We start from the raw sequence: 19,558 nt of genomic DNA, 5'->3' as shown, positions 1-19,558 counted from the left end.
AAATATTATTTGTTCTTTACAATTTAAAAATTTTATTATTAAAATTACAAGTCATCAGTTTTGCAAAGCTTAACCTTATAAAGCTGAAGCAATACCTTCCCAAGCACTGTCAGCTACTAGATTGTTCTGGAAGCAACTACACTGCATTAAAAAAAATTATTTTATTGAAGAATGTTTGGTATACAATATGCTGTGCATATTTAGTGTATAAAATAATGAGTTTGGAGATAAGTAGCCTACCATGAAACCATCACTGCTATATATGCCATAAATAAGTCCATCCCCTCCAAAAGTTTCTTCCTGCCCTCTTTATTTATTATTATTTTGTGATAAGAACAGTGAAATAAAATCTAGCCTCTTAGCAAACTTTAAGGATGTGTGGTTGATTGTATGTGTCAACTTGATTGGCCAATGCCCAGATAGTGTGTAAAACATTTCTGGGTGTGTCTGTATGCTTCTGAAAGAGATTAGCATTTGAACGTGTAGAATGAGTAAAGAAGATTGGCAGTGCAGGTGGGCATCATCTAATCCATTTAGGGCCTGAGTAGAACAAGATGGAGGAAGGGTAAATCTGCTCTCTCTGCTTGAGTTAGGACATCTATCTTCTCCTACCCTTGACTATCAGTACTTCTGTTCCTCAGGCCTTCAGAGTCAGACTGGGACTTTCTCTGTCCACTTCCCTGGTTTTCAGGCTTTTGGACTCAGACAGAATTCACCACTAGATTCCCTATATCTCCATCTAGGAGATATTATATTATCAGACTTCTCAGCCCCCATGATAAAATCTTGACCCTTCTTTCTCTCTCTGGAGAACCTAATAGGATACAGTATAGTATTATTACTTATAGGTACCATGGTGTACATTTTATTTTTAGGACATTCACCTTGCATAACTAAAATTCCATAAATTGCCATTTTCATAGGATCACTGCTACTATCACTATTATTCTCTATTGTGATTTGCAGACCACAAGGAATAAACATTGTTTCATGTCCCAGGGGTGCTGGATCTCAAAGTATAGTCTCTAGGCCAGCAGCATAGTATCACCTGGGAACTTGTTAGAATTGCAAATACTCAAGTGGAGTTAAATTTGGCAGAGTTGGAATACTGTCTATTTCATCCATGACTTGAATAATTTTTTCTAGTTCTTCTGGACAGAACTAGTTCTTCTAGTTCATCAGGACAATCAGTAAAACCAAAATAAATCAATACCCATTGACCCAGGTAGTCCTTATCAGTTTTGGACTTGCCAGTATGAGTTGTGAGGGAAAACGGGCCCCCAATAAAGGCTTTCCAATGCTTCGCTGCCATTCCTTCTCCAGTTTCTCTGTCTTTTCTTTCTTGAAGTACTTCACTCCAGCCAATAAAGCTCCCCAAATAGCAAATGTGATGGCTAAAGACTTCCAGGAAACAGGCCCGGGCTTCAAGGGGGCACGTGGGGTCTCTGCTGCCCTTCCGTTCTGGGGTCCTGACGACCTGGGAGGGGGCGGCATCACAGTGTCAAGGGGGTGGCTCCCCAGGCAGCAGCCAGCCTGCCCGGAGGCTCGTCATGCCTCCTCTGGCTTCGTGCAGAGCTGCCCCAGCAAGACCCTCATGGTCTCCTTCCCTGGGCACCAAACCCAGAATCCGTGAGGCAAGAGACGCCAAAGTTGGCTGCCGGAAGCCGCATTATCCAGCCAGCACGAGTGACAGCCCTGCCATGAGCTTGAGAGTGCAGGCAGATTCTTTACCATTGAGCCACTGGGGAAGCCCAGAGCTTTCTGAGATGGGACCAAAAAATGGGTTTTAAGAAACTCTCCAAGCAATAAATGCTGGAGAGGGTGTGGAGAAAAGGGAACCCTCTTACACTGTTGGTGGGAATGCAAACTAGTATAGCCACTATGGAGAACCACTGTGGAGATTCCTTAAAAAACCAGAAACAGAACTGCCATACAACCCAGCAATCCCATTGCTGGGCATACACACCGAGGAATCCAGAATTGAAAGAGACACGTGTACCCCAATGTTCATCGCAGCACTGTTTATAATAGCGAGGACATGGAAGCAACCTAGATGCCCATCACTGGACAAATGGATAAGAAAGCTGTGGTACATATACACAATGGAGTATTACTCAGCCATTAAAAAGAATACATTTGAATCAGTTCTAATGAGGTGGATGAAACTGGAGCTGATTATACAGAGTGAAGTAAGCCAGAAAGAGAAACACCAATACAGTATACTAACGCATATATATGGAATTTAGAAAGACGGCAATGATAGCCCTGTATGTGAGACAGCAAACGAGACACAGATGTATAGAACAGTCTTTTGGACTCTGTGGGAGAGAGTGGGGGGGGTGATTTGGGAGAATGGCATTGAAACATGTATAATATCATATAAGAAACAAGTCGCTGGTCCAGGTTCGATGCAGGATACAGGATGCTTGGGGATAGTGCACTGGGGTGACCCAGAGGGATGGTATGGGGAAGGAGGTGGGAGAGGGTTCAGGATTGGGAACACGTGTACACCCGTGGCGGATTCATGTTGATGTATGGCAAAACCTATACAATATTGTAAAGTAATTAGCCTCTAATTAAAATAAATAAATTTAAATTAAAAAAAAAAAAGAAACTCTCCAGGTGATTCTGATGCATTGCTGATGTTTAAGAACAACTATCCTAGGGAAATAAACTTTATTTAGTAGACATTTCTGCATCATTAACTGACATAGAGTAGATGGAGTCATCAGTATCAGACAGAATTAAAAAAAAAAAAAAGCCCATCTGGAGTAATAATAATAGTAATAGCTAGTTCTTAAAGAACTTGTGTGTGTTTGTGTGTTCAGTCATGTCTGACTCTTTGCAACTCCATGGACTGTAGCCCACTGGGCTCGTCTGTCCATGGAACTTTCCAGGCAAGAATATTGAATCAGGTTGCCATTCCTACTCCAGGGGATCTTCCCAACTCAGGGATTAAACTTGCATCTCTCATCTCTCCTTCATTGGCTTTCACAAATTTGGTAAAAATAAACAAACAAACATATGTATAAAGAAAGGATAGAGCCATAAAATTGCCCATTGATTCTTTAATATAATTTTGTTCAGTACGCTAAATATATATTTGTATACAGAGTCTGGTATCAAACAGGCAAACATATCACAGAAGATATATGGAATAATGGAAATACTCTGCACATGGACACAGCTTGTCCTGGCATTGCCATTTAAGAATTGTGTGAGACTAGGCATGGCACTTCCTGGGGAATAGCTCCTCATTGAGAAATGACAGACTTAGATGATGCCTCAAGTTCTTTCTTGCAACAAAATATTATATTCTTCATACCATGCCTGAAGTTTAATTTCAATGACATTTCCCGCTGGGTCTAATTTCCCAAAGAGAGGCCCTTGATGCTTAAGCCTATAGAATATAAGGTCAATGTGTCAGTCAGGGTGAAGCAAGTCAAATTGAACCTATTTTAAATTGTTCAGTAGAAGAAGTTTAATATGAGGAACACATTTAAAATGTTTGGGAAGACCCAAAGAAGCAACAATAGGATGATACCCCCAGCTCCAGTGTTTCAGGGACAAAAGGAAGAGGTGGTTTTACCAGAACCCAAGGTCTGGGCTACCTGGAAAGAGTTGGGATCCTGATGACAGAGGTTTTACTAAGCAAGTGGATGTACTAAAATCAAGGTGGAAGGAGTCACTTGAATGAATGGAAACGTGTTGAGAAGGGCTTCTCGAATGAGCTTGAACCACAAAGAGTTTCTAGAGCCATAAGAGAAAGTCTATAGCTCCTACTCTCCTGTGTCCTGTCTAATTCCCTTTCAGAGCCTCCCACTGGTTAACTTTAACCAGAAGTCACTGGATAAAGAATCCTAGCAAATGTAGGTTGCCAGGGTCAGTTTTCCTGTAACAAACAAAAGTTTTAACTGATGCAGTGAAACCAGAGAATCTATTACAGAATCCCTCACTTCTATTTTCAGTAAATTTCTTGTCCTAAATTCCAGACTGATTGGCCATATATTTGATTCTCAGTCCCAGAACTCTGATTAATCAGCTGTGGAGACTACAAACCAAGTATAGTCACTTCTGAATATTCCTCCCCAACTACTGTCAAACTAGTCACCTCCACACCAGATCCTGGTAGTATACAAATCCTCCAAGAAGGGAGCTAGAATAAAGAGATTTATCCTGGAGCTGATCTTCAGGAACATGGCTCTTTCTGTGGAAGAGGACTGTGGACCTTCTTTGGCAGTAGGAGTAGCATGTCACTCCATCTTCATGGAAAGCAGCAGGTTTTAAAAAAGCACCTAGATCTGGTCATGGTGGTGCCTTCTAGCTAAGGTATCAGGGAGGTCCCCCCACTCAAGGCTGCAAGAGTAACTAAAAAGCCACAGTGCTTCAGCTGAATCAGATCAAGGGGATTCCTTCCTTTGACAGCTTCCTACCGATTACTAGTTGAGTCCCATAGTGCTAGACACTCTTGACATTTTCCAGATCATTCTTCCCTTTTGACTTAATTGGACTTCGTAGCATGATTCTCAATTGACTTAAAGACTGAGTCTCTAGCATAGAACTTCTCAACTTTGATACATATAATATCTCCTAAAATCTGATTCCTGAGATACAAATTCAGTAGGCCTGAGCTGGGCTTAAGGTACTGTAGTTCTAGAAACCTCCACAGGTATTGTTGGTGGTGTTGGACCACATGCCTCACTAAGAGTTTTTGTTTTGTTTTTATTGTTGATCTAGGAGGGCCTGAGGCCCATGTACTCATGGACTACATTCTAAACTCACCCCCAAAAACATGCAACTAAAAGCAAAAACAAAGGCTTGTGTATCTGAGTGGATATAGAATCTAAATCACTCTGTTCAGTCATCTTACTCCATCTGAGGACCTCAAAGTGGCATGGAGGTCATGTAACTCTGACGAGACTGGGTAACGCTGGTCTCCTGGGAGTAATAAATGAAGATGCTTCACTTCATTGTATGGTGGCTCAATTTTAATAACTGGCTAGAGAATATCCTTCAGGCAGAGCAAACAGGATAGAAATAAAGTGAGATGGGAATAACTGGTTGGGTCATGGCCAAGTCATGAGCCATGTTGATGCTCCCATTTGACTGTCACTTACATAGTGCCTGTCAGGGCAGCCAGCTGGTTTTCCTCCAGGACACTGTCAGCATACCCAACTGTTTTCCATTTCCACAGATATGGCAATGATTGTCCCCACAAGGAAGAATCTGAAAGATGAATGTCTTAAAAATTGGAGAGGCCTTCTTGACAGCTGTAAGGAAATCTGACAGCTCTGAAAATAATATAATCTCTGAAAATGAGATTATATTATTTCACAGGGTATTAGTAATCACTGATAGATTTGTGCTTTGATTGTTCTGCTTCTGCATTGAGGGTCTAGCATTTATTTGTTGCCTTCTTGTCTGTTTTTCTGTTCTATCTAGATTTTTAAAAAACTGAAATTGTTCCACAGGGAGCAAAGAAATAGTATGTTGTTTATATTTCATACACAGACTGAAGTGAGTGATTAGTAGAATTGGTGGTATCAGTGAAAGATAAAATAAGGTCAAATTTCTAGGGAAAAGCATAAATAAGCAAGCAAGAAAATCAAAGGCAATGATGAATTGGGAATTGTTCCAGGATTAAGAAGAGCTTCTCAGGACATTAAGTTCCTTTAATTCTTAGTGGTTTTGAAGTCCTTTGTGTATGTGTGTATGTCTGTCTGTCTGTCGGATAGGATGTTATTATTTGGAAAGAGAACAGAGCTTCACTTTCTTCATGTGAAATCACACAACACACTTCAATCTCAGGACAACTTTGTTGACTGAATGTAAAAATACATCAAATGCTTAGCATTTTCACTTGTATATAACATATTCTCAAGAACTTTCAACAATCCATATTAGTATTTCATAGGCTCTGACTCCATCTGTTAATGTTGAGAACATTTTTATGAAGGAAATCTTGTCTCCTTCTGAAGACACCTGCCTGCACTGAAGTTTAGCAGGATGAGAGGATTTACTGAAGATCACATAACTTCTAAGTGGGCCTTAGAAAACATCCCTATGAACAAAGCTAGTGGAGGTGATGGAATTCCAGTGGAGCTATTTCAAATCCTGAAAGATAATGCTGTGAAAGTGCTACACTCAATATGCCAGCAAATTTGGAAAACTCAGCAGTGGCCACCAGACTGGAAAAGGTCAGTTTTCATTTTAATCCCAAAGAAAGGCAATGCCAAAGAATGCTCAAACTACCGCACAGTTGCACTCATCTCACACGGTAGTAAAGCAATGCTCAAAATTTTCCAAGCCAGGCTTCAGCAATACGTGAACCGGGAACTTTCAGATGTTCAAGCTGGTTTTAGAAAAGGCAGAGGAACCAGAGATCAAATTGCCAACATCTGCTGGATCATGGAAAAAGCAAGAGAGTTCCAGAAAAACATCTATTTCTGCTTTATTGACTATGCCAAAGCCTTTGACTGTATGGATCACAATAAACTGTGGAAAATTCTTCAAGAGATGGGAATACCAGAACACCTGATCTGCCTCTTCAGAAACCTATACGCAGATCAGGAAGCAACAGTTAGAACTGGACATGGAACAACAGACTGGTTCCAAATAGGAAAAGGAGTACATCGAGGCTGTATATTGTCTGTCACCCTGCTTATTTAACTTATATGCAGAGTACATCATGAGAAATGCTGGACTGGAAGAAACACAAGCTGGAATCACGATTGCTGAGAGAAACATCAATAACCTAAGATGTGCAGATGACACGACCCTTATGGCAGAAAGTGAAGAGGAACTAAAAAGCCTATGGATGAAAGTGAAAGTGGATAGTGAAAAAGTTGGCTTAAAGCTCAACATTCAGGAAATGAAGATCATGGCATCCGGTCCCATCACTTCATGGGAAATAGATGTGGAAACAGTGTCAGACTTTATTTTTCTGGGCTCCAAAATCACTGCAGATAGTGACTGCAGCCATGAAATTAAAAGACGCTTACTCCTTGGAAGAAAAGTTATGACTAACCTAGATAGCATATTGAAAAGCAGAGACATTACTTTGCCAACAAAGGTCCATCTAGTCAAGGCTATGGTTTTTCCAGTAGTCATGTATGGATGTGAGAGTTGGACTGTGAAGAAGGCTGGGCGCTGAAGAATTGATGCTTTTGAGTTGTGGTGTTGGAGAAGAGTCTTGAGAGTCCCTTGGAATGCAAGGAGATCCAACCAGTCCATTCTGAGGAGATCAGCCCTGGGATTTCTTTGGAAGGACTGATGCTAAGGCTGAAACTCCAGTACTTTGGCCACCTCATGTGAAGAGTTGACTCATTGGAAAAGACTCTGATGCTGGGAGGGATTGGGGGCAGGAGGAGAAGGGGACACCAGAGGATGAGATGGCTGGATGGCATCACTGACTTGATGCACGTGAGTCTGAGTGAAGTCCGGGAGTTGGTGATGGACAGGGAGGCCTGGCGTGCTGCGATTCATGGGGTTGCAAAGAGTCGGACACGACTCAGAGACTCAACTGAACTGACTGACATAACTGGGAATTTAGACAAGTATGTTTAAACCCCAACTCTGTGGTTTCAAATCTCTGCTTTATATCCATATACTGTTAAGAAACGAATGTTTGTGGGCATCAGGGGACTGTGACTGTACCCCTTTGTGGATCTTGGAGCAAGATATTCAATGTGTACTGCATGAACTTCTGTTTTGATGCCTATAGGTAGTCTGATTATGTCTAAACCTTATAAAAATTAGTTCTCCTGTTTCATCTCTGGAGCAGTAATTATCAATTTCATAAGTATTTTTTCATCTGTGTGTAGACCTATTGATTTCCCTTAACTCTTCCCTATTTAGTGTCCAGTCACTTATTCTGCTTTTTATTCTGCTTGATAATCAATTGTTATAACTTTGTCATCCTTTCCACACATTCCCCTACTCTTCACCCTCACTGAACCAAACTCCTTTGTAAAGAGCTAGAGTGGGTTGTTTCCTCCACTACTTTAATTTTTCTGCTCTCAACATCATGCAAGATGGATTACCTTCAGAGTTGACTCCATTTTATTTATCTTTTGAGATGTGTCTTTAATTGCTAAAGGGACTCCTGTTCTTTCTTTTCAAATTATACTGCAATTGCTGACTGAATTTCACTACAACTACCTGGAGGCAAATTTGGTGGAAAATATTTTATGTTGCTTCCTGATCCCCATAATGAAACACGCTATGTTTGTTTCAAACTACCATAGCTGGCTTCAGTCCTAAATAAAGTTTCTATTTTTTTTTTTTTTCTAGCCAAACATTTAATTGTTCATAAACAGCTAGGTTCTTCCAACTGTGCTTGTGAAATATTTGATCTCATTTAGAAGCAAATCATTCACACCCTCTGCCAGGGGACTATCGTTGATAATAATCAGGACTCATATCTGCTGAGGTATTGTCTCCTCTTATGCAGGGAATTCTTAATATGATGGCTTAAGTGCTGCCTCTGCCTGGTTGGAAACCATATTGCTTGTTGCTCTCTGGTTGGCAGAGGATACATCTCCATCTGCATTTACTTTTCCATTTTAGTCTAAAAGACCAAATACCGCCTTCAGTCTCTGGCACACGCCTGCGGGTTGAATCGGAATTTAAATGTCCTCTTTACCTGCAATTTGTGAAAACCTGACACAGGGAGACATGTGAGTAGAGGTAGTGTGAGATAGCTGGTGCACATTTGCACAAGCAAAGTCTTGAGAGGCTATCTTCTACTTACCTCCTCCTACACGGCCCTCTTCTGTTTTCACATCTCAGTTGGGTCTTTGTGGAGGTGAATTCCCTGCTCCCAGACATAGTGCATCTACTATAGATGGTTAGATTGATTTCTGGGATGTAGGTCATATTTGCAGTTGCTGAATATTGGGGATGTTACAACTGGTGGCAAAATACGTGCTCAGATGCATCTGCAGATGTTAGCAATTAGGGCCCGTGCCATTTTCCACAGTTGTGTGCCCTAAAACTCCCTCACCCACAGGTGCAGAACTATCTAACCCTTCAACCAGCGAGAGGCTGGGCTGATGGAATTTTGCAGCTCCTTTCTTTTGTGATAAGTGAGCTCTCATATATATTTGTTCTTCCCATACATAGCCCAGTCTCCTGGCTTAACTTCTTCTTGGGACTCCAGCTGCTGGTTCCCAATCCACTCGCCCTCTGGGTCTGGCCCAGACTTTGACCTAGAGGTCCTAAATTCCTGGCGTGGCTCTTGGACCTGGCTTTGAACACCTCTTTTAAAACCCACCTGTATTCCTAGCTCTGGTATAGGTTTCTACTTGTACTAAAAACTTCTGCCTGCTGTAGCTGTGCCCTGTCCTGCATCCACAGGGCAGGTCTCTTGGACCTAAAGACTGGCTCAGATTGTAATCAAGAGCACCACACCCCTTGGATTTGGTAATCTATACTCTTGGCTCCTCTCTAGATTGAACCAGACTTTTATTTCTGCCTGCTTTTCCCCATCCATTTTCAAAGTTGGCCTTGGCTCATAATTTCTTGCTAATGAGAACTTCCAACATGTCACATTTCATTTAGGAAGGTTTCTGGAGCCGGGTCATGGCCCAGCCGGCGGGAGCCAGGTTTGGAGAGTCCCAGGCACTAGGATAAACCAGGTAGCCCGGCTGGAGCCAGTTCCCAGAACCTGCGCACTGCTCTCATTTTCGGCGGCTTCATCTCCTGATGACGGCGTCGCCTTCTACCCCATCTACTCCGGGCCCTTATTGCGGCTGAAAGAGTACAGACTTAAAAGCTGCCCGGATTTCATCACACACCCTGGTGAGAAACAGAGGTGTTCCCAGCGTTGGGAGGAGCCCGTACTTCCTGTGGCCCCTTGGTGCCCTCAGCCACTGGCTCACACTCCCTCCCATCGCATACACATCCAGTCTGGGTCACACAGCAGGAAGGTGGGAGCACTAGAAAAAGAAGGAACAAACCATAAATCGAGCTGGTATTGTTCAACAAGACGTACAGCCACCAGGGTTGAAAGTGTGGTCTGATCCATTTGGCCAGAAATGAGAAGACTAACACCACCTCCAATTATGAAAGTAGACAGAGACTTAATGCCTTCAATTCTGCAGCAAGTGCAATAAGTCACCTGGCTAGAGAACACTGGCTGGAGCAGAAAACTCTAGAAGGCCATAAAGAGTCCTGTGAATGAGGATTATGTCCCTTCTTAAAAGAACCCTGGAACAAATCATACTATTAGGAGGGTTTTCATGATTTGGTTTCCTTTCTAAAAATGAAGCTGTCTCACTCAACTGGGCTTGAATACTATCTACATATTATTAAGTTTCTACCTCTTAGCCAGCCAAGCTGTGATATGAATACAAGCGACCAGTAGACTGGGGAAGATCCTAGACTGTTTTGCCATCCTCCAAATAGGAAATTTCAGGGGAAAACTACCATATTGAGCAGCCTCATAAGGCTCACTGAAAATTTTAAAGTTGATAAAACTCTTTGAGAACAAGGTACATTTTTACTCCTTAAGAATAAATAGTTCAACTCAACTATCTCATAAGGAAGGTTGCTGCATGTTGAGAAATAAATATATTTGAAGCAAACTAAATGGATATGCATGCTTATTAGAAATCATTGTTGAATTGACCAAAGTGAAAATGTATATATTAAAATGATTTCTGTTACTTAAAAAAAAAAGGAATATTTCTCATACATGTAAAATCACCTGCTACATATGTATGATTTAGCATGGATTAATAGCATCACATCACATGCAACAATAAAGTAAAAGAAAAATAGAATTTCAGAGTTTTCTTATATCTTAATGTAATTTTAGTTTCTTTCTGACCCTTCCCCAAAATTGTTTAAGATTTGTTTTTTAAAAAAATATTAATAATCAATAGGTGACAAATACCTTTATATATTCTTTTTATTCCAGCCAAATAATTCCACTTTGAGTTAGATGTTATTTATTCCCTACTGGCAGATGAAGAAACTGAGGCTTAGAGGGAAAAACAATTTGCCCAAAATCACACACACATTAGACATAACTGGCATAGTTCAAACCCAGGTACTTCTGATGTGTAAACCCCATTTAACTCTTCAGAATCAAATGTTTTGATTTCACAGTTAAGGAGAATAAATGCCAGAGAAATTAAGACACTTGCAGGAACTAATTGTTTACATCTTATAGGTTTTCTGACTTCTAATACTTCCTCCACTGGACCACACTGACTTTTAGCTTAACCGTGCTTAGTCACTCAGTTGTGTCCAACTTTTTACAGCCCCATGGATTGTTGCCCGCCAGGTTCCTTTGTCTATGGGAATTTTCCAGGCAAGAATACTGGAGTGGGTTGCCATGACCTCCTCCAGATCTTCCTAACCCAGGGATCAAAACCAGGCCTCCCACATTGCAGGTGGATTCTTTACCATCTTAGCCACCAGAGAGATAAAGCAATTGAAGTAGATTACACTGATATCCATGCAGTGGCAGAACATCACCCTTTGTTTTCTCTTGCTTGGATGTTCCTACTATCTTTTGTGCTCCTCGTTTCTTCCTTGGATCTCTTATTCTGTTCCTGTGATCACGCCCTTTGGATGGTGCAGGCCTTGGCAGCCTCAGGGGAAATTTGCGTTGCTGGGACCTGAATGAAGTTGCTGCTGGTGTTTTGTTCTGTTTTTAACAAAATTCTGACTGAATAAGCACTTTCCCACCAGGTTAGCCCTCATATTCCTATGTTTCTTGTACCGTGAAATTGTCACTGTGTAAGTATCAGGAATGTCAACCTAATTTAGCTGCGCAGATTAGTTTATATCAACATCCTGAAGGTCTGAAAGAATCAGTGAAGCATAGCGTTTTTGAGCTGGAAGGGATCCCCAGTGCAGGTCTCAAGGAATTCAAGGAGTGGTTCTGGTGAAGTTGGGCATCATGCCTAAAAGGAATCTGATATATTCAGTGTCTGCTTTCAGTTCCCCTTTGATATCCTTTTAAATGTGTTGGCACAGGTATAGACTTGTGGCCTTTTAATCCATTCCTGTGAAAAAGTAGTAGAGTGAGGTGTGAATGGCCTGGAGAACACATTGGAGCTCTGCTATGTGTGGATAATGCCAATGTATATCCAGACAGAGTGCTTTTGAAAACTCTGTACTACCAAGACTGATCCCTGTGAGGGTGGTCTTTGTACTCAGCAAAATAAAAAAATGCCTTCTGTAATTAGGCAGAAATGCATGGTGGGGCTTGCCTTGAAATCCCTGAATTTCAATGGCCAATTCTGGGTCTCCTGCCTTACTCACAATCCTAAATACCACTTCATGCAAGTCTGTGTAAAATTCTTTGATTTTGTGAATTAAAGCCCAACCAGCAACTAACAATGTGACTGAAAGATTTTACTACAGGACTATGATACCTAAAGGATTGAGAGAACCTTTATATATATATAAAGGTTTATTTATATATATATATATATATAAAGGTTTATATATATATATATGTATATATATATATATATCCACATTCATATTTGCTTGCACATCTGTGACTGTATTGTCACAGTTCCATAATGTCAGTATATAATGAAGCAGATATTTGAACAAGATGTAAAGGGCTAAATCACCCAGGCACACTTATTTTCAAATAACTTCTTATGACCCAAATCTGTTGAGCTTTGCTGGACCCATAAATTGCACTGGCATTTAGAAAGAAGACACTGTGCCCAGAAATGGTGCAATCACATAAGGTAGGCCCAGGATATAAAATATATTTCTATTGCATTGGGTGAGCACAGGCTATACGGGAGAAAATAATGTACTTTAAAATCTCTTACCACATGATGGAGCAAGACTTGCTTTGAGCCATAGAACTGACCCAAGTCCACATGTATAACTGACATTAATTTTGCAACATAAATAAGGCTTACTTCCTTTCTTAGGGAACTGGAGGATAGGAAATGAGAAAAGAATATACCAAAACCTTTTGTTTGTTCCTTAAATATATATAAATCTGTTGTATACCAGCTATTTGTTATGCTGTTTTATAGGCACTGGAGGTACTGGAGGAGAAAATTGACAAACATTTTCTGCTTCCTTGAAATTTACTTTCAAGTAGAAGAAAATCAGAAATAGACATACTAAATAAACCAAATCTATTGCATGATAGAACAAACTAGAGCAAAATGAGGGCTTAGGTAGCTGCATACTTAAGTAGGATGATTGGATATTTTTCTGAGAAGATGACATTTAAGCAAAATGTCCATGAAGGAAGTGAGCCATGTGGATATCTGGGGGAAAGGAGTGTCAGGAAGAGAGAACAAGTGCGAAAGCCTGGAGATGAGAGTGTGTCTGGACAGTTCCAGAAACAGTAAGAAGCTAGGTTATCTGGAGGGAAGTGAGAAAGAGGATAAGACCTGAAAGCAAATGGTGGGGTATAGTGGGGAGTAGGAGAGACTAGATTTTATAACTTTGTAAGCTTTGTTTTGACTCTGATTGACATGGGAGCCACTGTAGTGCTTTGAGCAGAGAGGTTGACATGATCGCATTTTCATTTGGAAAACTCTGGCTGCTGTGTTGATTGGAGTGTAATGGGGAGTGATAGGCACAGAGAGACTGGTTATTAGCCTAGGCGGTAATGCCAGGTCAAGCTGAATACAAGAATAATGGAAATTTTTATACTGGCAGAGTAGCCAAAGTCATTGCAATATAGACGTAAATATGTCAAAAAGCAACACTTTGCCTGATTTACAATAGTACAGAGTCAGTAGTAATGGGGACAGGGTGCTTGGAAAGACTAGTTTATTTACTCTTCTGTGATATAGTGCTGTATGAATAGGATTTCACTTACAGTTAGAGATCAGCCTGTTTTTAGCCCAGTGTGATTTGAATTGTGCTTCATGGTGTTCTAACTAATTGTTCCAAACTCCAGTCTGCTTAAATGAATAAAAGTATCAGTTCTAGAAATCCTTATTTTAAGGGCGGGTGAAAAATCATTTAACCATAGATAGGTTCAAACATCCCAGCGAGAAATAGTGTATTAGGCTGTTAAAGTCAGGGGTAGGGCTCCAGAGACCAGGATTTAGAGGTGGTCCTTTGGTGCATGAGAGGGAAAGTGTTGGCTTGTAAGTTTCACTGTGGACAGTTCAAGGCAACCAAGCATGAGGTTTGAATGCTTGATAGGGAGTGAGGCCACCATGAGGGGTTGTGATCAATTAATTAAAAAAAAAAAAAAAAACTCCACCTAATTCACACTTCTGTTTTAGGGCTTCCCTGCTCCCTGAGTGCTTTAAAAAGCTTACACACATACGTTCAGATGGGATCTGATTTAGCATCAATATTTACTGGAATTTTTTACCCCCAGTGTGTTTTTTTTTTTGTTTTGTTTTGTTTTTATGCTTGCAGCTGATCTGCTTGATTTCATTAGATGCATTCTGTGATGCAATGATGGAAACACTTCAGTGGAAAATTGCTTCAGCTCTTTATTGGAAAAAATCTTTGGTGACAGCAACACTAGTCTAATTATGATGGTTGTGTTAAAGAGAAGGGAAGAAAGGATATAAAGAGAAGAGTTTCCATAAGTGAGACTGAAATTTAAAAGAACCGGAGCTGAGCAAGAGTCATGGATTGAGGCATGAGTTGCTGGGGAAACTGTATCCAGTGGAGCAGGGGAACCCGAGGCTTATCCTTTGCATTTCCACGCTCCTCTAGTCCATCTACTCGCTGTCACTTTGGAATGTCCTCTTATTTGGGTTTTGAGTTAAAATCTCTTTTAACCAATTCTTCTAAAAAGCTCTTTTAGATAGAGAAGAATATCTGTTTGCCTGACGCAAATAAGCAACTAAGAAATAGAAAAATGAAAAGGGAAAAATACTAGGTAGATAGGAGATTCTTGTCTCGGATGGACTTGTAAGAAGCAGAAAAGTCTAGGGCCTTAGCTTTTTTAGTCTCCAGTGCTAAAGTTGCTATGTGATGATTCAGGATATGTTCTTACATTTGTTCCCTGTGTCATCAGTATGCGCTTAGTCCTCTTCATTCCACACAATTCCCTACAGTAACTCCGCCTTTTAGGTACCGTTTCAGGGGCCAACAGAAGAATTACTATGGTCTCTCCCCTGAAGAATTACTATCGTTTCTTCTACCACTGTGAGAATTCCATAAAATATTCTAAGAAGGGTAAATTCTTTTCCATTTAAAAAAGAATTAACATGGAATACATGTAGAATGAAGAATATTGATGTTCTCAGATGACTGAAATCACTTTCTTGTTGTTTCTTCTGAAAGCTTCACAGAATGCCAGGCTAGCAAGACATGGAGGAACACTGCAGGAAGTATAGAAAAGTGAAGCTATTATGTAGTGTGTTTGCTAATAGAAAGTTTAGAAAGTTGTTCAAACAGGGAACCGTGATCTAACTGGGCTTTCACAGTTTCAGTCCTTTTGAAAATCCTTTGCCCCATATTTTATATCTTTCTTTTCTGTTCCCCTTCTTATTCATTATTGTGACCTTGGCTTAGTCTTAAAAAAATCTCTAAACTAGTTTTAATGCAATATAAATGGTGACATTTTCCTATTACCATCTTCATCACATTGTAAGAACTTCCCTTTGACTCTCAGAAAGCACTCAGGAAGCATTTATGACTACTCCCTGATAGCAAACAAAGATAGGAGGAAGAACACCTGCCTCTGAAGCTAGATACTGACTGGAACATATCTAGAGTGTAAGTGCTAAGAAGAGGAAGGGAAGGGGCCACTTCTAGGGGCATCCAGTTAAGCAAGGGTGGAACTTAAATGTTCTGGCTAACGATTTTCCAACAAACATTCCCTCTCTTGGCTTCTTTTTCCCTTTGTTTTGGGTCTGAATTGAACAAATATAATTATCCTATAATAAGATTGAGGAATATGACATATTACATTTTTCTCAAAACAGCCTTAGCAGGATTTTTGATCCTGTGTCCTCTCTTGGAACTTTCCCACACCCCCATTATGGGGTGGAGTACATTTCTTTTCCCTTCCTGTTGAATCTGGAAGAGTATTTTGATTTCCTCAATGAATGCAGTGTTGCATAAATGATACAACTTGGCTTCTGAGGCTATGTCATAAAATGGAATGTGGCTTCTCTGTGTGTCTGTCTCTCAGAATGCTTACACATAGACCCCATCCACCATGTTGTCAGGAAGTCCAAGCTGCATGAGAGGTTATAAATGTTAGGGTAGTCAACCTCAATGAAGGTCCCAGACAACAGTTGACATCAGTTGCTAGATATTTGAGTGAAAAAGATTTCTGATGATTTTAGTACCTAGCCATTGAGCTATGCCAACTGCTGTCAAGTGAAACAGAAATGAATTATCCCTGAAAAATTCAGTCCAAATTGAAGATTTATAAGCAAGAGAAATGTTGTTGCTACTAGCCACTAAGTTTTGAAATTGTTTGCTACAAAGCAAATTACTAAACTACTGAAATACTAATAATATATATATATTAGTATTAGGAAAAAATATATATCCTGAAAAGAGAAAATTCATTAACAAGGGCAGGTTTTCTTTTGAAGACGTAATAATGATACAATATAATTATAGCAGACATAGCTGCTTTGTCCTTTTCATTAATTTTTCTGAATAAAACATTTCTGAAAAAACTCAAATTATTGGATCAGTTCAGTTCAGTCGCTCAGTTATGTCCAACTCTTTGCGACCCCATGGACTGCAGCATGTGAGGCTTCCCTGTCCATCAACAACTCCCGGAACTTACTCAAACTCATGTCCTTTGAGTCGGTGATGCCATCCAACCATCTCATCCTCTGTCGTCCCCTTCTCCTCCTGCCTTCACTCTTTCCCAACATCAGGGTCTTTTCAAATGAGTTGGTTCTTCACATCTGGTGGCCAGAGTATTGGAGTTTCAGTTTCACCATCAGTCCTTCCAATGAATGTTCAGGATTTCCTTTAGGATGGACTGGTTGGATCTCCTTGCAGTCCAAGGGACTCTCAAGAGTCTTCTCCAACACCACAGTTCAAAAGCTTCAATTCTTCAGCACTCACCTTTCTTTATAGTCCAACTCTCACATTCATACATGACTACTGGAAAAATCTTAGCTTTGACTAGACAGACCTTTTGTTAGCAAGGTAATGTCTCTGCTTTTTAATATACTGTCTAAGCTTTTCTTCCGAGGAGGAAGCATCTTTTAATTTCATGGCTGCAATCACCATCTGCAGGGATTTTGGAGCCCCCCAAAATAAAGTTTCTCACTGTTTGCATTGTTTCCCCATCTACTTGCCATGAAGTGATGGGACCAGATGCCATGATCTTAGTTTTCTGAATGTTGAGTTTTAAGCCAAATAATTGGACAGAGAAGTAAAGAAAAATGGGAAACACTCTACTATAACTTCTAACAGACTAGGAATATATATAACACCTAGATACTACTCTGCTTTTCCCTAAAGATGCAACAGTTTATTATTTGGGACTCTTCTAATCTAACACTTTCCACTCCAAGGGTAGGTCCCAGTCTTTGTTTGTTTCCTGTCTCCCATCTCCTGCACAGCTGTCAAAAATGAGACTCAAGGTCACCAGAGATTATCAGGTGCCTTCAAAGTAGCCAGCAGCTTTAGAGTTTGCTTAACTCTCTAGATTACTGCTTTCATTTAGGTTTTGGCCTCTGAGGACATCTCTTGTATTCTTATAAAGTAAAAGCAAACACTTTTCCTGAATCCATTATTTGTAGTTGTTTCCAGGAGGATGATTAGTTTTCAGGCTATGTGAGTGCTCATTTGCCAGAAATAAAAATTTGGCCTCTTTTCTTTTTTTTTTTTTAGTTAGTTTATATTGAATAATACAGAACCTTATGTTTATTTTCTTTAGGTGTCAGAATATAATTTTCAAGTAACTTGACTGGGATAGGAATTCAGTTAAAAGTCAGACTTCAAGTTTATTTTCTGAATAATTCTCTCAAATAATTAGGAGGTTGAATTGACAACCTTGACTTTTCTTATTCGGTCTTCTTTAATCAAATGAACTACTAGTCACAAGTTAGCTCTCCTGACTACACTTTCTTTGAACTTCATTTGATGATCAAACTTTGTTGAAACCAAAATGCTTGGTTTCTTTCTTCATACATGTGATTTGGGGTGTCATGAAGATACTTTTATGTATAAACTACATTGTATAAATTGAATCAGCTACTCTATTCAGAGGGCTTCCCAGGGGGCGCTAGTGGTAAAGAATCTACTTGCCAATGCTGGAGACTTAAGAGACATGGGTTCCACGCCTGGGTTGGGAAGATCCCCTGGAAGAGGGGAAGGCAATCCACTCCAGTATTCTTATCTGGAGAATCTCATGGACAAAGGCTGGTGGGCTACAGTCCACATGGTTGCAGAGAGTCAGACATGACTAAAATGACTTAGCACTTACTCTATTCAGAAGTAATTCCACAGCCCTGAAAACCAGAATTAAGATGAGTAGAAACCAACTATTTCAAATGTTTAATTTTCTAAGCAATTTTGTGATCCTTGCTGAGACCTATAGACCTTTCCATATATAGTACATAGTATTTCCTTGGTGCTACCATTAGAAAATATATATTTACAAATGAAATCAAAATCACTGCAGCTGGTGACTGCAGCCATGAAATTAAGACACTTGCTCCATGGAAGAAAAGCTATGACCAACCTAGACAGCATATTAAATAGCAGAGATATTACTTTGCTAACAAAGGTCCATATAGTCAAAGCTATGGTTTTTCCAGCAGTCATATATGGATGTGAGAGTTGGACTATAAAGAAAGCTGAGCACTGAAGAATTGATGCTTTTGAACTATGGTGTTGGAGAAGACTCTTGAGAGTACGTTGGACTGCAAGGAGATCCAACCAGTTCATTCTAAAGGAGATCAGTCATGAATATTCATTGGAAGGACTGATGCTGAAGCTGAAACTCCAATACTTTGGCCACTGATGCAAAGAACTGACTCACTGGAAAAGACCCTGATGCTGGGAAAGATTGAAGGTGGGAGGAGAAGGGGACGATAGAGGATGAGATGGTTGGATGGCATCACTGACTTGATGGACATGAGTTTCAGCAAGCTCTGGGAGTTGGTGGTGGACAGGGAAGCCTGGTTGCTTCAGTCCATGGGGTTGAAAAGAGTTGGACATGACTGAGAGACTGAACTGAACTGAACTGAACTGAACAAGTGGGACATTCAGCTGGAAGAGTGTAGAAGACAGAAGCAAGTTAAGCGTGCAGCTGGATTCCAGGCACTTTTTAAAAATTTTAATGCTTACAGGCTACAGGTAATTTTTAAAATGGTAACTTTTGCTTCTGAGGCAGAACAGACATTATCTCAAGCTATCTCATTTGCTTTTGATTCTCTATTTTTTTTAAGGGCATTTTTAATCAATTGAGCAAACTGAGGATATCTAGGAAATGAATGTCTTATTTATTATTTCTTGAAGGTCTCAATGCACAAATCATAAATCAAATGTCAACAGATGCTACATGAAGCAAACATTAAACTCAAAGATTCAGAGCTGTGGATGGTAATTTTGTAGGGAAATTGATATACAGTCAATAAAGGAAACAAAAGGTATTGGGAGAAAAATG

At 40.1% G+C, this 19,558-nt stretch overlaps 2 pseudogenes; one reads left to right on the top strand and one right to left on the bottom strand.

Moving 5' to 3' along the window:
* Positions 1–1,059: 1,059 nt before the first annotated feature.
* LOC113900694 lies at positions 1,060–1,734 on the bottom strand (annotated as a pseudogene).
* A 3,462-nt stretch (positions 1,735–5,196) lies between these two features.
* Positions 5,197–10,041, top strand: LOC113900693 (annotated as a pseudogene).
* The last annotated feature ends 9,517 nt before the right edge of the window (positions 10,042–19,558 follow it).

The sequence above is a fragment of the Bos indicus x Bos taurus genome, chromosome 11, assembly GCF_003369695.1.
Source record: "Bos indicus x Bos taurus breed Angus x Brahman F1 hybrid chromosome 11, Bos_hybrid_MaternalHap_v2.0, whole genome shotgun sequence".
Taxonomy (NCBI): domain Eukaryota; kingdom Metazoa; phylum Chordata; class Mammalia; order Artiodactyla; family Bovidae; genus Bos; species Bos indicus x Bos taurus.
This window is presented reverse-complemented; position numbering and strand designations above follow the sequence as displayed.